Raw genomic sequence first — 12,885 nt, forward strand, 5'->3', positions numbered from 1 at the left:
CTGAGGAATCCATCACGTGATATACGATTGTTAAGCCCAAGAGAGGGGAAATAACATTTAAATTGTACTTATTTTAGTAATTCAGATGGGGAGCAATCAACGTTTCGGACGTACAGGGAACACCTCTAGAGCTCCATCTCCCCTTGTAGTTACGACACAGTCCGCAGAAGCGAATGCAACATTCGATAAGTCACATCTCAACTGGTTTCAGTAGTCTAGAGCCAGAGGAGTTTGTTTTAGTAATCTGGTTCTAGGGATAGATCATAGCCTGGAAAGAAAAATTTGAATGCCTTTGGGAGTTATTTGTGTCAGTTTTTGTTGAACTCCGAGTAGAATTGAAAAATCGATATCGGAGTACATTGTGCCTATGTCCTTACTTCATATGGAGAGAGATTTGTGTTTATTAACTTAATCTCAAAGCTTCTAGCAGCTTGTCTAATGAAACATAACGATAGATAAGCTACTCTCTTTCTATTATTATTCGAATTGTCAGGATTAGCATGTTTGATTTTTGAGTTTTATTCTATTTTTAACATACTGACTTTTGACAATTCATATTTTATGTAACTCTAAAAATGCCTATGTTCAATGTGGAATCAGTGTGGAAACCCCTTTTCCATATTATCAAATTGAATGTTTCATTCAGTATCTCTACTGATACAAATCCAATTATGTTACAGTATTGCCGAAATATATTTTTAAATCTGGATAATTAATCACGAATGTAAATTCAAACATGCGAAATATTATATAATTGGATTACATTTACTAATGAAAATATATCACTAGTCAACCAATGGTTGCCCTTGGATGGAGATGGTGTGCTTCTGATTGCTTTTCCTTCATACTAGCCATGAGCCATGATAGCTTAATAGATATAAAAAATATTTTTTCAAGCAAAAAATCTTAAATATCCTGTAAAACATTCATTACTTTTAGGTGTCTTAATTTTTATTACAATCTGTTAAAAATAAAATTCAATATCGGATAAAGAAATCAAATTTTTACGGGTAATTATAATAACCCAGATCTCTTCTCATATCACAAACTTTAGATATTTCTATAAGGGTTATTCTATGTACATAACCTTGATAATCTAGATCTCACCTGTGGCATATACATATGTTGTTAACTTGATTTAATGTTCCATTTCATGACGTGCAATTACGTTGAATGAAATAAATATGGTTATTTTAGTAACATTTTGAAAGGTTACTCCAAAGTTCATATAGATTTGAAATCATGATGAGATAGTCCTTATTTTCATTGCTATACATACATATTTGTAAATCAAAGTTGAAAGTCAACTGGATCATTCCATAACAAATTCCCAAAGGGAATTTACATCAACACTTCAGAATTTGATAACAATTAGGTGCATTTACACCAAAGCTGTAAAATAATGTGCTGATACGCACATCAATCTTTTCTATCCACTTGCAACTTCGACAGACAGAAGAAAAATGAATAATTTGAAAAAAAACATAAGACTTTTGCACATATTTTTCTCATTTCCAACTGATAATTTTTATGGGTGGATTTATTATCCAGATTTATCCCCATGACGTATGTATTTTTATTTTTTCTTTCCATTTTCGTATTCATACTGTGGATTCAAAATGTTAGGAGCCCACTAAAATAAATACAGAGCCCTTCAGATAAATCCAAAGCATCTTTAACTACATCCTGAACAATAAGAACAGCATTTAACCCAGTTATTTTAATTATAAAGTGAGAGGTTGAGCCAAGGCCTTAAGTTTTCAAAACAAGTATTTACAATGTAGGAGACCCGAAGGAACAACATCATCAAATTTGATTGTAAGGTACACAGCCCAGCGCACCTCAAGAAGATACTCAGATATCCATAGAGCAAAGTCTACTACGTCAACAATAGCTAAAAGGAGAAAGGGGTATATGAAAGAAAAGCCCACAAGTCGCGGAGTGATAAAAAACGTACTCCTATATTCCTTGTAGGACTGAAACGTTCCTAGAAGTCATCTCCTGGGGCTTTGAGTAACATTATTGTCAAAAAGGGCCAAGTGAGCTAAGCAACAGTCACTAGGGCCATAACCACTAACCTGGGGATGAACAAAACAAATATCTCCACGTATTTAAAACCAAGTTTCCGGCCAGCATCATGAACAACAGGAGCAACAGCATTATCATGCCCCCATGAGAAGGTGGGATCCGACAGATACTAGAATACGTTAGATGAAAGTGGAGGCCAATGGTGTTGAGTTCCTGTTTCAACAAGACTCGGCCCCCTTTCACAAGGCCTACAAGACCCAAAACTTGTTTAAAGAAGAGAAAGTGTCATGTTCACACTTATACATCTGAGTATGTATCTTCATTATAGTTGAAGGAGGAACATCTATTTAATCGTTATGTTGTCTATCGACAAGTTTTAATAGGTTATGGAGTAAATATGAATTAAAAATGGAATTATGAAGAAGATTAGCGAGTTGGTCTTTAGTATATGTCTTCATTATGGTTAAAGAAGGAACATATTTCTAATTATAATGGCCAAAGGTATGGAATAACTTCATCGAAACTATTTCGATAAGTTTCAATAAATTCTGGAGCTATTTAAAGCATGATTAAATCATTCGCAATCAAATATATAATGCAGGTACGTACTAGTAGCAATATAATATTATATTATAAGTAGGGTAGATAGTGCTATACATTTGTATGATAGCCAAAATTTCTTCATAGATTTAATAAGATGGCCAATATATATATATATATGCAACGAAGGATCAACAATTAATTGTATTACTGTCCTTTAGGAAAACGGAGCATAATTATTCATAACTTATTAATTCGTTTATTTATCAAAAGTAATCAATTATGAAATTGACATGATGTAACAAGTCAGAGGAGGGAATCAACGGGTGACAATAAAGTACATCGGATATTTTGTGTTAGTAGGGTAACGCCGTGATCTACAGATTGGGGCGTACGATAAATAACTTTAAATGAGTTACGACGTTACCTCACCAACACAAAAATACCCTATGTATTTTGTTGTCAGCTGTCGATTTTACATAATCTCTATGTATGTAGTCTATTAATGCATAACTGCATGTTTGAATTAAAAGCATTCATTTTTTATCGAAGAAATAAGAATATAGTCATATAAATTAAATCTCGCTAGCATTTTGTATGAAGCATTGAGTGTGCATATAGTAGTGTGTACTGAAATGACAAAAGTTGGGAATTTGGTATAGCCTGATATTTTTTATTTTGCATTTTATTCCTCTAAACTTTAAAATAACTATTAAACTTCAAAAAAAAAAAAAATAGTACTTCATGGACGCGTTCAGATATGAAAATCAGTAGAAATGTTGAAAAAAAGGATATTGTGATGTTATTTCTTTTAAATTATCGATTTGAATCCAGTTACAGGATTTTTATTTTATTAAGAATTATAGATGAAACATATATTTTGCAAAAATATTTATACAATCTTTCTCTAACTTACCTCAAAGGATGAGTATTTTGGTTCCAAGCATACTACCAACAAATAAAAATTCTCTTGTTGTACCGTGTATAACGCGCATTGATATAGACGTTTCTCTTCATTTTTACTACTCAAATCTACTTTTTGGATACAAAGTTGTATAATATATTATTACTAAATATACTTTTGTTGTTCATTTATGTCAAATAAGACACTCTATTTTACATATTTATAATTTTAGACTACGAAAACTGTTGAATATACGACCTTTTATTAACTATTCCTTAATTTTTAATTGTTGATTGGTTTTTATTTAAGTATACCTATATGTACGAACAAACTTGCATTATAAAGAATGCTTAGCCTTTACAATTATAATATATCTACTCCCTTTTTCTTTTCTTTTCTATGTTAATATGACGTGATGAGCCAGATTTTAGTCCCTAAAAAGTTCCCTGGCTTGAGCTTCGGCTGCACACACTCGTTACTAAACCTCATCTAATGTCACATAACATAAATTTTCAATTTATGTTATGTACTTCTTTTTTGTTTCATATGTAATCCAGCAACACAGCCTCAAATAGAGTAGTGTAGAATATGAGTTACCCTAAACACTGCGTGCTTTTATTCCTAGCGTTTTTATACAACTTGAAACATACCCCCCCTTTTTTTTCTTTTTTAATATGACGTGAATGCTGGATTTGATTGTTATTTCTTCGATCAAGTCCTAAGATACACTCTCAAATGTCTCTACGCAGTACATATGCATACATGCAGACAAATTTTGCTTGATTCATGTAAATAGAGCTTTAGCTACACAACCTCTTTTCTAAACCTAAACTAAAGTTATCATTTTTTAATTGTAATCAACCTTTCTTTTCTTTTTCAATATGACACTCTAGGTACAGGCCGACTAAGTCATCCACAGACTAACAAACAAACAGGCAGACAAATTTGCTTTCTTTTATATAGATGTGGTTGGGAACTGTGATTGTTCATTCCATCAAGGGTTTACTCTAATCACAAATTGACATTCTTTGTCATATTCATTTCCAATATTCCCTTTCAATCCTGTATTTTATTTAAATCAGAAATCAAATTCTACAATCTTTAATTATTTTTCTAAAAAATCATAATTATTATAATTTTCTAAATTATTAAAGAGTATCTCATTTAGAGATATCTTTATTACCTACAGTTTCATGTTAAATGGTGACGTATTTTACTTATGTAGGTTTTAAAAATACATGTTATATCCTGGCAATATGTACTTATAACATCTCCATAGGTTATCAATAGTTTGGAGAAAAAGCAATTCCCTATTTTACAATCAGGTTTATAGTCATCCAATTTAAGCCAAGTATGTCCTCTTCTGTTCGATAACTTGTTGTTAACGAGAATCCTCTGCCACTATCTCCAAATGTGTATCCCCAAGTCAGCGTTGCTCATAGACAAAAACAAATGATAGTCTGCATAATAGGGTGGATGCATAAGAACTTCCCATTTGAGCTCCCGGAGCTTCTGGCGCGTCAGCAAAGATGTGGGCAACCTCCCGTTGACTTCATCAAACATGATTCCTCTTTATTGGATTTTTTTATTTGTATCCAGCCTATGAAAATGGTTCTGATCGATATTCAGCTCATGGGCATTGCTAGGAATGCTAATTGACGGTCTATTTCGATATTTCCATGATTTTATATACATTTTTAACGACAGACCTGCCAGTGAGTGTTGCATCATTTACCTCCACTACAATAGAACGAAATTGCTAGAACCACTGTTGTGGAACACGAGCCGTACTTATCACAATTTTCTTCCTCGCTTTTGATGCGTTTTTCTCTTTTTTTTTTAAATAATAATATGACGAATTTCTTTCTTTGAGACCTCCATACCCGACACAACTAGTGTTGTTATTTATTCAGTCCAGTCCAGTTGAGTCTTAGGACCAGTCCTATCAGTCCTTAGAACCGTCAGGACCGGTGTCTAAGACCGTTGGTCTTTGGGACGGTCCTTAACTGTCAGCCCTCGGAATTTTTCATAAAAATATCGACGGTTTATTGAGCAAAATACGATGGATGAAATATGCATTAGGATTATTGCAATTATCTTTCAAAAAATATTATATTTTCATTATAATACGAACATATTATGTAGTTATTTGGTTACATAATTCATTATATTTATTTAATTTTCTACTTTTCTTTAGTTATATTCAAAAAATCATTGAGCATTTATGTCTGCTCATAAAAGACGGGGAGTCACCCTGAGGATTTGTTGCGGAGTTTTAATTACAAGTCTTTGTGGTGACGTCATATGAAGTTGTGGAATATTGTAATATGTTTGATATTTAGGTCGGAGGGAAAAAGCGCCATATGCTAGTTAATAAAAGAAGTTTGGAATAGTAAGGACGTGCAGTTATTTCTTAAGGATGGTTAGTAATTGAACATACAATGGGTAGAAGCAGTTGCCTACGGCTGATATAAGTAGGAAAAATGAAGCGGATTTGAGTTTATGTGGGGAGGATGGCAGAATCTTTGTTCTTCGGGGGAATTATAAAAATATATAAACATAGGTACACACCAAAAAGTTAAAACGGCGTAAAAACAAGAAAAGTTACTAAACGCCTTTTATATGTACGTACGTAAATAAATAAACATTATAGATAAAGGCCCAAAGAGGCTAGTTAAAAATAAAAACACAAAATATCTGAAAGCGTTGTGTTCTATCATTGAAACATATTTAAATGAAGCACATCAATAATAATAAAAAAACATCAAAATAAAAAAAATCCATAATTGTTCGTAAATAAAAATAAACACTGGCAATCAAGATTCTAACATTTCTGAGGATTGACTTCAATAGCGTCTTATGTTGGAGTCATAGCGATTGATAGAATTTCACTCATTTTGTCACCGGTATCCAGGACGTGCCATCAGTATTGGGGATTTCCAAGAAAAGGGTTTATATCTAGCAGCGGATCCCATAAGAATTGCTCTAAGTTCCTAAGGGTATTTTTGCTCATACGGTTTTTTTAACCATAGGATGATACATTGATCAAACTTACATCAATGTATAGTACTATCTCCGGCATTATAAAAAATCAAGACTTACAATCAATTTCTGTTGGGAAAAATTAAGTCAGGCTCCCCAAAAAGTGCCCCCTCCTTAAATTAAAACAATATTTTGATTATTCTTATCAGGACATAATAATTTATAGCCATCCCAATTCCATCATATGTTTAGTTACGTATCCTATTATAAACTTTATAGAAACATATTTAAATGAAAATTACAAAGACATTTGCCATGGATAGTTTGGATTTAAAAGCTGAGGAAAAATGTCCCGTATTGTCTTCCATAAAACTTGGTCATACTTTTTGGGTGACAAGATATAGACTATGAATAATAAGCTACATTTTCAGTAACTCCTGGATTTGTAGAAAATACGGCAACCTGTAGTGCACACTTATCAAAATCCCCCTATCCAGAAGTCTGACTTAATTTTCCAGGAAGGAAAATTGTTGTCAGTCTTGTTTTTATGATGGTCTGAAATAGTACTATACATTAATTCAAGTTTGGTCCATTTATTCGATGGGGTGATTTAAATCGTAAATTAAATGTTTTTTTGAGGCGACTTTGGGGGTGTCTGACGTATTTTTACAACGGAAATTTTTTCGTTCTTAGTTTTTATGATGTCCTCACATTGTACCATACACTGGTCTAAGTTTTTTCCATGATCCTTATGATTATTAAAAAATCTTCCAAAGGTTATTTTGAGATAGGCAACCAGAGCAGGCTGACAAAAACAAAACCATGTGACATAAATAACTTCGGGGACAAACCTTATGGGTAGGGCTGTAGGAATCGTGTTTTGCAAGCGCACCTGCAAATACAACTTCAACTATCTGATTCCTCTGTTTTCTTTCGGACATAAACAAACCTGTAATTCATAAGTCATACTTAAGGTTGATAATTTTAGTAAGAATACAAAAACGTGCGAGGAGAAGATAAGAAATACTTATGGCATCATTGATTAAATAATATACATCTTCTATCAAGAACGTTATCATTCCCGCCTTTATTATTCAATATTAATATATTAAATGCTGGTAGTCGATAGAGAACTGAATAAAATGTCTAAAATAACGTGCCCTTCTGTCTGGATTTCTGGAAATGGAGGCCCAGAAATTTGGAAAATACTTACCGGATGAGAAACAGATGGTTTGTCGGATTTGTCGATATAAATGTGCCTTTAGTCCCCTGTCTAGAATTACACGCCACTCATTATCCTCATCTCATAACAAGAGTATGGATATTCATCTATAAAATCAAGTTAACGATGAATACATCAAGTCAGACTTTAACTTTGATTTCACAAAGATGCTTATTGCATGTATATACCCTTATCCATTGCTAATCATCTACGTTCAAAAAATTTATGGAGAAATATATGCAACCACGACAATTATCGACAATTTGTAGTACGAAATTGAACTCTGAATTTTGTACCATCTAACAGTAAGTATATATATTTTTTTAAATCTAATCATAAAATATGATTCTATTTTAGCTAAAAATATCTAGAATTATGATACACAACTCATTAAATGGCAAAAACAACTGCTTAAATGGTCACATCAACGGGGGTAGTAGCTTTGGATGGTTCGCAACTAGTTTGTCTGAGACTAGTTTCTTCACTTAAAGACCTGTGTATGATCATTAGGTTTTCCAATATTACATAGTCAATAAATATTACTTTTTTATCACTGAAGGATTAGCTGTGGTTGATAAGCTCCAAGAAATGGTGCTCAGAAAACTCATAAAAGGCCAAAACAATTGCTTAAATGGTCACAACAACGGAGGTAGTTACATTGGGTGTAGCATTATAATTAGCAATTGTGCGTATCCTTCATGATAATAGTATGTTGTTATACAACCATAAATAACGGGGGGGAATCTTTTTTGATGCCATAATTAGCTTTTGCACTAAATCTTTACGATAGATTTAATTCTAACATTTTTTTTATTAGTATATTTATTGTCTAATTTTATGATTTTGACATTTACTTTATTATTAATAATTATTTAGATCTCATCCGTTAAGATATATCTATCATGTGCACAATTGTATATAGCAACTTCCACATTAGGAAAAAAGGGTGATGATCTTTTTGATTAAACTCCGCGTCTGGCTTGTGTTTAGCAACTTAAATTTATGACATATTTAACTGAATTCATGTCAGAACAAGAAAATATTATTTGGATCAATCTATTATTTCAATATTCTGTATTTATAATTTATTGTTATTATTAGTTATATGATTACAATTGTTTAATCTTGTATATTTAACATAAATGTATGATGATTTATTTTTTAGTATGTAGATTATATTTAATTTAAGCCTTCTTTTAAATACAACTTATCTGAAAGGTTACTACATATAGAAACTTTCCTTCTCCAAAATATAGCTTTACTTGGTACTATTTTATTAAAATAATATTATCAAGAAAATGTATTAATGTTAGTTAGTTATAATTTATTGTATGATACAAATAGTATTAAATATTAATTATGATAATATAAAAATTTGGTTACGAATATCAATGTACAAGGTGGATCAATGTACATCGTTAGACCTGAGATACAAGTATATAACTTCTATTTGAAAGAACATTCAAGGATGACGTCTAACAAATCGACCGGAGTCCGGAAGTATAGAGAAGCACAATTAAGATTATTTGATGATGCAAATAAAATATGTGAAGTATATATTGATGGAGAATAGTAGAAATGGCAAAGAATAATCTAAATGATTTAGTATCAAATGGTTTTAACGCAAATACAGTCATGTGGATTCAATATATATCGAAGAAGTCAAAGCTGTAGGAGATCGTGGAACAAGAGCTAAGAAAGATTGTGTAGACAGTGTGGTTTCCAATTTACTCATAAGAATGGGAAAGTTTGCCATGCAAAAAGCATCGAATGCACAAGATGAGGTAAGAGATGCCACTATGCAAGAGTATTCCGGTGTCTAAAAGAAAACTCTAATTCGATTATCAACTCTATTCAAAAATCTGAACTGAATAAATTACCCATCGATGCATTGAATGTCCATGGAAATTACTTCAAAAATATAATAGCTACATATGAGAGTGGTGCAATTAATTGTATATGTTGCTGGATCAAGAGTTCAAAGTAAATATCGGTTCCAACCCAATTAAAAGAGTATCGTTTATAATATATCTTTAACATAAATTATTTATTTATTTACACATGAAGGAAGAGATATTGTTGTATATTATTAATATATAACTTCCCTATAAATAACTTTATAAATGTATATTATATTTTATAAATTTATGCAAGACAAAATATATTGTTAGTTTGAGAACATCAACCCCATCATTACAGGAAGTGTACTTATAACTTCTTAGTGACCACCAAAGGGTGAACTTTGGCACGAAATCTACTTAATAGAAATGAAGTAATAATGTAACAAATTATTTAAAATATATTGTTAATTTTTACGCGTTGACAATTAAATGATAACAAAACATTCATTCCATTTGGTGATCAATAATTCCCTCAATTTCTTAGTACTTAGTTTGGACCTCCTTTTCGTATTGATGATATTCATCATACTAAAGACTCTCTCAGCATCACAATTGGCAATTGGAGTATTTTTGTATACAAGGTTTTCACTTGTTGAGAGTTGCTTTAGTTTTGTGTAGCCAGGATTCTTTTGAAGCACTTCTTTTAACTTGGTCTTGAATGGCTTTTCCTTCAAATCTTAAGTCAGACTTTCTACTATGGTTAGGCTGGTAAGAAGAGGCAATCTTTCTTCAGGCGCAGTTATTGCCAAAGGTATTTGACGAAATTTTTCCTGTATAAATACAACTTCTTCTCTTAAGGAATCATTATTAATTACTTCTTGTGCTCTTCTGGTTGCTGTCAAATCTTCATCAAGGCTGTTTAAATATTCTCTGAAGACGTCAAAGTGATGGTAGTAGTACTCCACTGCTTTTTCTTGTTATAATTGGTGATGAAGGAAGGGGAATTTCGTACGAAGCAGTAAATTCTCTCTTTTTTCTTCCAGAATTCAAAAACATCTTCTTCACATTGGAAATAAGTTCGTTCGTTAGAGGAAACTTTTGTTGAACTATATCTGTAACTCTATGTAATCCATGAGCAATACATGTAATGTGAATCAATTCCGGGATTTTTTTTCAAAGATCTTCTCCGGCTTTGAGACAATACGAGGCGGCATCAGTTATCCCAATAACTTATAAACTGAGCTTATGACGATGTTCTTTACATTGCTTGCATTTGCAATCTCAATATTAATCAAGTCAATAATGTAAGGCCTCCCACAGAAATGTCCGTCCAAAGGACCAATCAAAATTGCAGTCATTGACCTCCCTTGATGATCTCTTGTCTCATCTAGTACAATGAAAATATCTTTTTCTTCCACCTGTTCTTTTATTCTATTCAAAATTCCTTGACAAACTTCCACAACCAAGTTGTTAACGACCTGGAGAAGTTTTTCCAGTATATTTTTCAATAAACTTGGAGAAATTGGGATGATCCAGAACATTGAAAGGGATGTTACACGACACAAATAACTTTGCTACGTCCAAATTGAATGATGAACCGTTTAATTCTCCTTCGTCTCCTTGAAACTTGTGTTTATTGAAGACTTCTAAGTTGTTGATGTGATGGGAGGTTTTAGAGTGGCGGATTACTTGCCATAAAGAACAAGATGGGTACGAGAAACTGCAAAATATACTTTTATTTTCCAAATCATAATTCCACACATCAATACCTCCGTTGTTAGAAACCCATGAAAAAAGGCAAGTTTTCTTGGGCATGATGATGATGTACGTGAGAGAGTAGTGAGGTGAAGTTCCTTTGCTGATGATTAAAGTTGATAATATTGTAGAGAAAAACGTGTGCAAGGAGAAGGGGGGAAAAATACATATGGTATCGTATTTTAAAATACTGATGTGATTATCATCTGCCTGCTTTATTATGATTTTGAGGGTATAACGAAAGTATTTATTAGCAAATTGTTTAATGAAGATATACTACGTATAATTGACTTAGACGTTTTTTTATCCGTTACAGTAGATTTTATAACGTAACACTCCATGAAATTGTAATTCATTATGAACCTTATTCTCAGAATAATAGCTAATGAAACGACAAAGTAGAGTATTTCGAAATATATTTGAAGTTCCAAGTTTAAAAAAGAAGGTTTTAATTAAATATAATCTACATAATAAAAAATATACCATCATACATTTATGTTAAATATACAAAATTAAACAATTGGAATCATATAACTAATAACAATAAATTATATATACAGAATATAGAAATAATAGATTGATCCAAATAATATTTTCTTGTTCTGACACCGGAATCCAGTTAAATATGTCATAACTTTAGGTTGCAATACACAAGCGAGACGTGGAGTTTAATCAAAAAAGATAATCACCCCTCTTCTTCATATGGAAGTTGCTATATACAATTGTGCAAGGATAGACATATCTCTACCGATGAGATCTAACTAATTATTAATAATAAAGTAAATGTCAAAATTGTAAAATTAGAGAATAAATATACAAATAAAAAAAATGTTAGAAATAAATCCATCTTAAAGATTTAGAGCAAAAGCTAATTATGTAGTAATGTCCGGCGATATTACTCCTTATTAAGAGCATCAAAAAAGATATTTTCCCCGTTATTTATGCTTATATAACAACATACTATTATCATGAAGGATAATTTAATTGCTAATTATAATGATACACCCAATGTAACTACCTAATTATCATACCCAAGTCTTTAAGTGAAGAAACTAGTCTCAGACAAACTAGTTGCGAACCATCCAAAGCTACTACCCTCGTTGTTGTGACCATTTAAGCAGTTGTTTTTGCCATTTAATGAGTTGTGTATCATAATTCTTGATATGTTTAGCTAAAATAGAATCATATTTTATGGTTAGATTAAAAAAAAAAAATACTTACTGTTAGATAGTACAAAATTCAGAGTTCCATTTCGAAATTAGTAAATATTCTATACTTTTTACTGATAACTTGATCGTCATTTGGTGTGGATGACTCAAAACATTTTTATATGTATTTCTATAAATTACATCAGTACCAACATCCTCCATTAATTTAATGATGGTTCCTCGGGAAGGGATAGGTTTACCCGTGTATTTCTCCATAAATTTTTTGAACATACATGATTAGCAATGGATAAGGTTATATTACATGCAATAAGGATCTTTGTGAGACCAGAGTTAAAGTCTGACTTGATGTATTCACCATTAACTTGATATGAGATGAGGATAATGAGTCGCGTGTAATTCTAGACAGACATTTATATTGACAAACCATCTGTTTCTCATCCGGTA

The 12,885-nt window shown here is 31.8% G+C and overlaps 1 long non-coding RNA gene across 1 annotated transcript; it reads right to left on the minus strand.

Moving 5' to 3' along the window:
• Positions 1-9,700: 9,700 nt before the first annotated feature.
• On the minus strand, positions 9,701-11,361 carry LOC139907382 (uncharacterized). The gene is made up of 2 exons (XR_011783948.1): positions 9,993-11,361; positions 9,701-9,930 (listed from the first exon to the last, which is right to left on the minus strand). It is a non-coding gene; the product is annotated as an uncharacterized lncRNA (long non-coding RNA).
• Positions 11,362-12,885: the final 1,524 nt, after the last annotated feature.

This window comes from Lepeophtheirus salmonis, chromosome Z (genome assembly GCF_016086655.4).
Source record: "Lepeophtheirus salmonis chromosome Z, UVic_Lsal_1.4, whole genome shotgun sequence".
Lineage (NCBI taxonomy): Eukaryota > Metazoa > Arthropoda > Copepoda > Siphonostomatoida > Caligidae > Lepeophtheirus > Lepeophtheirus salmonis.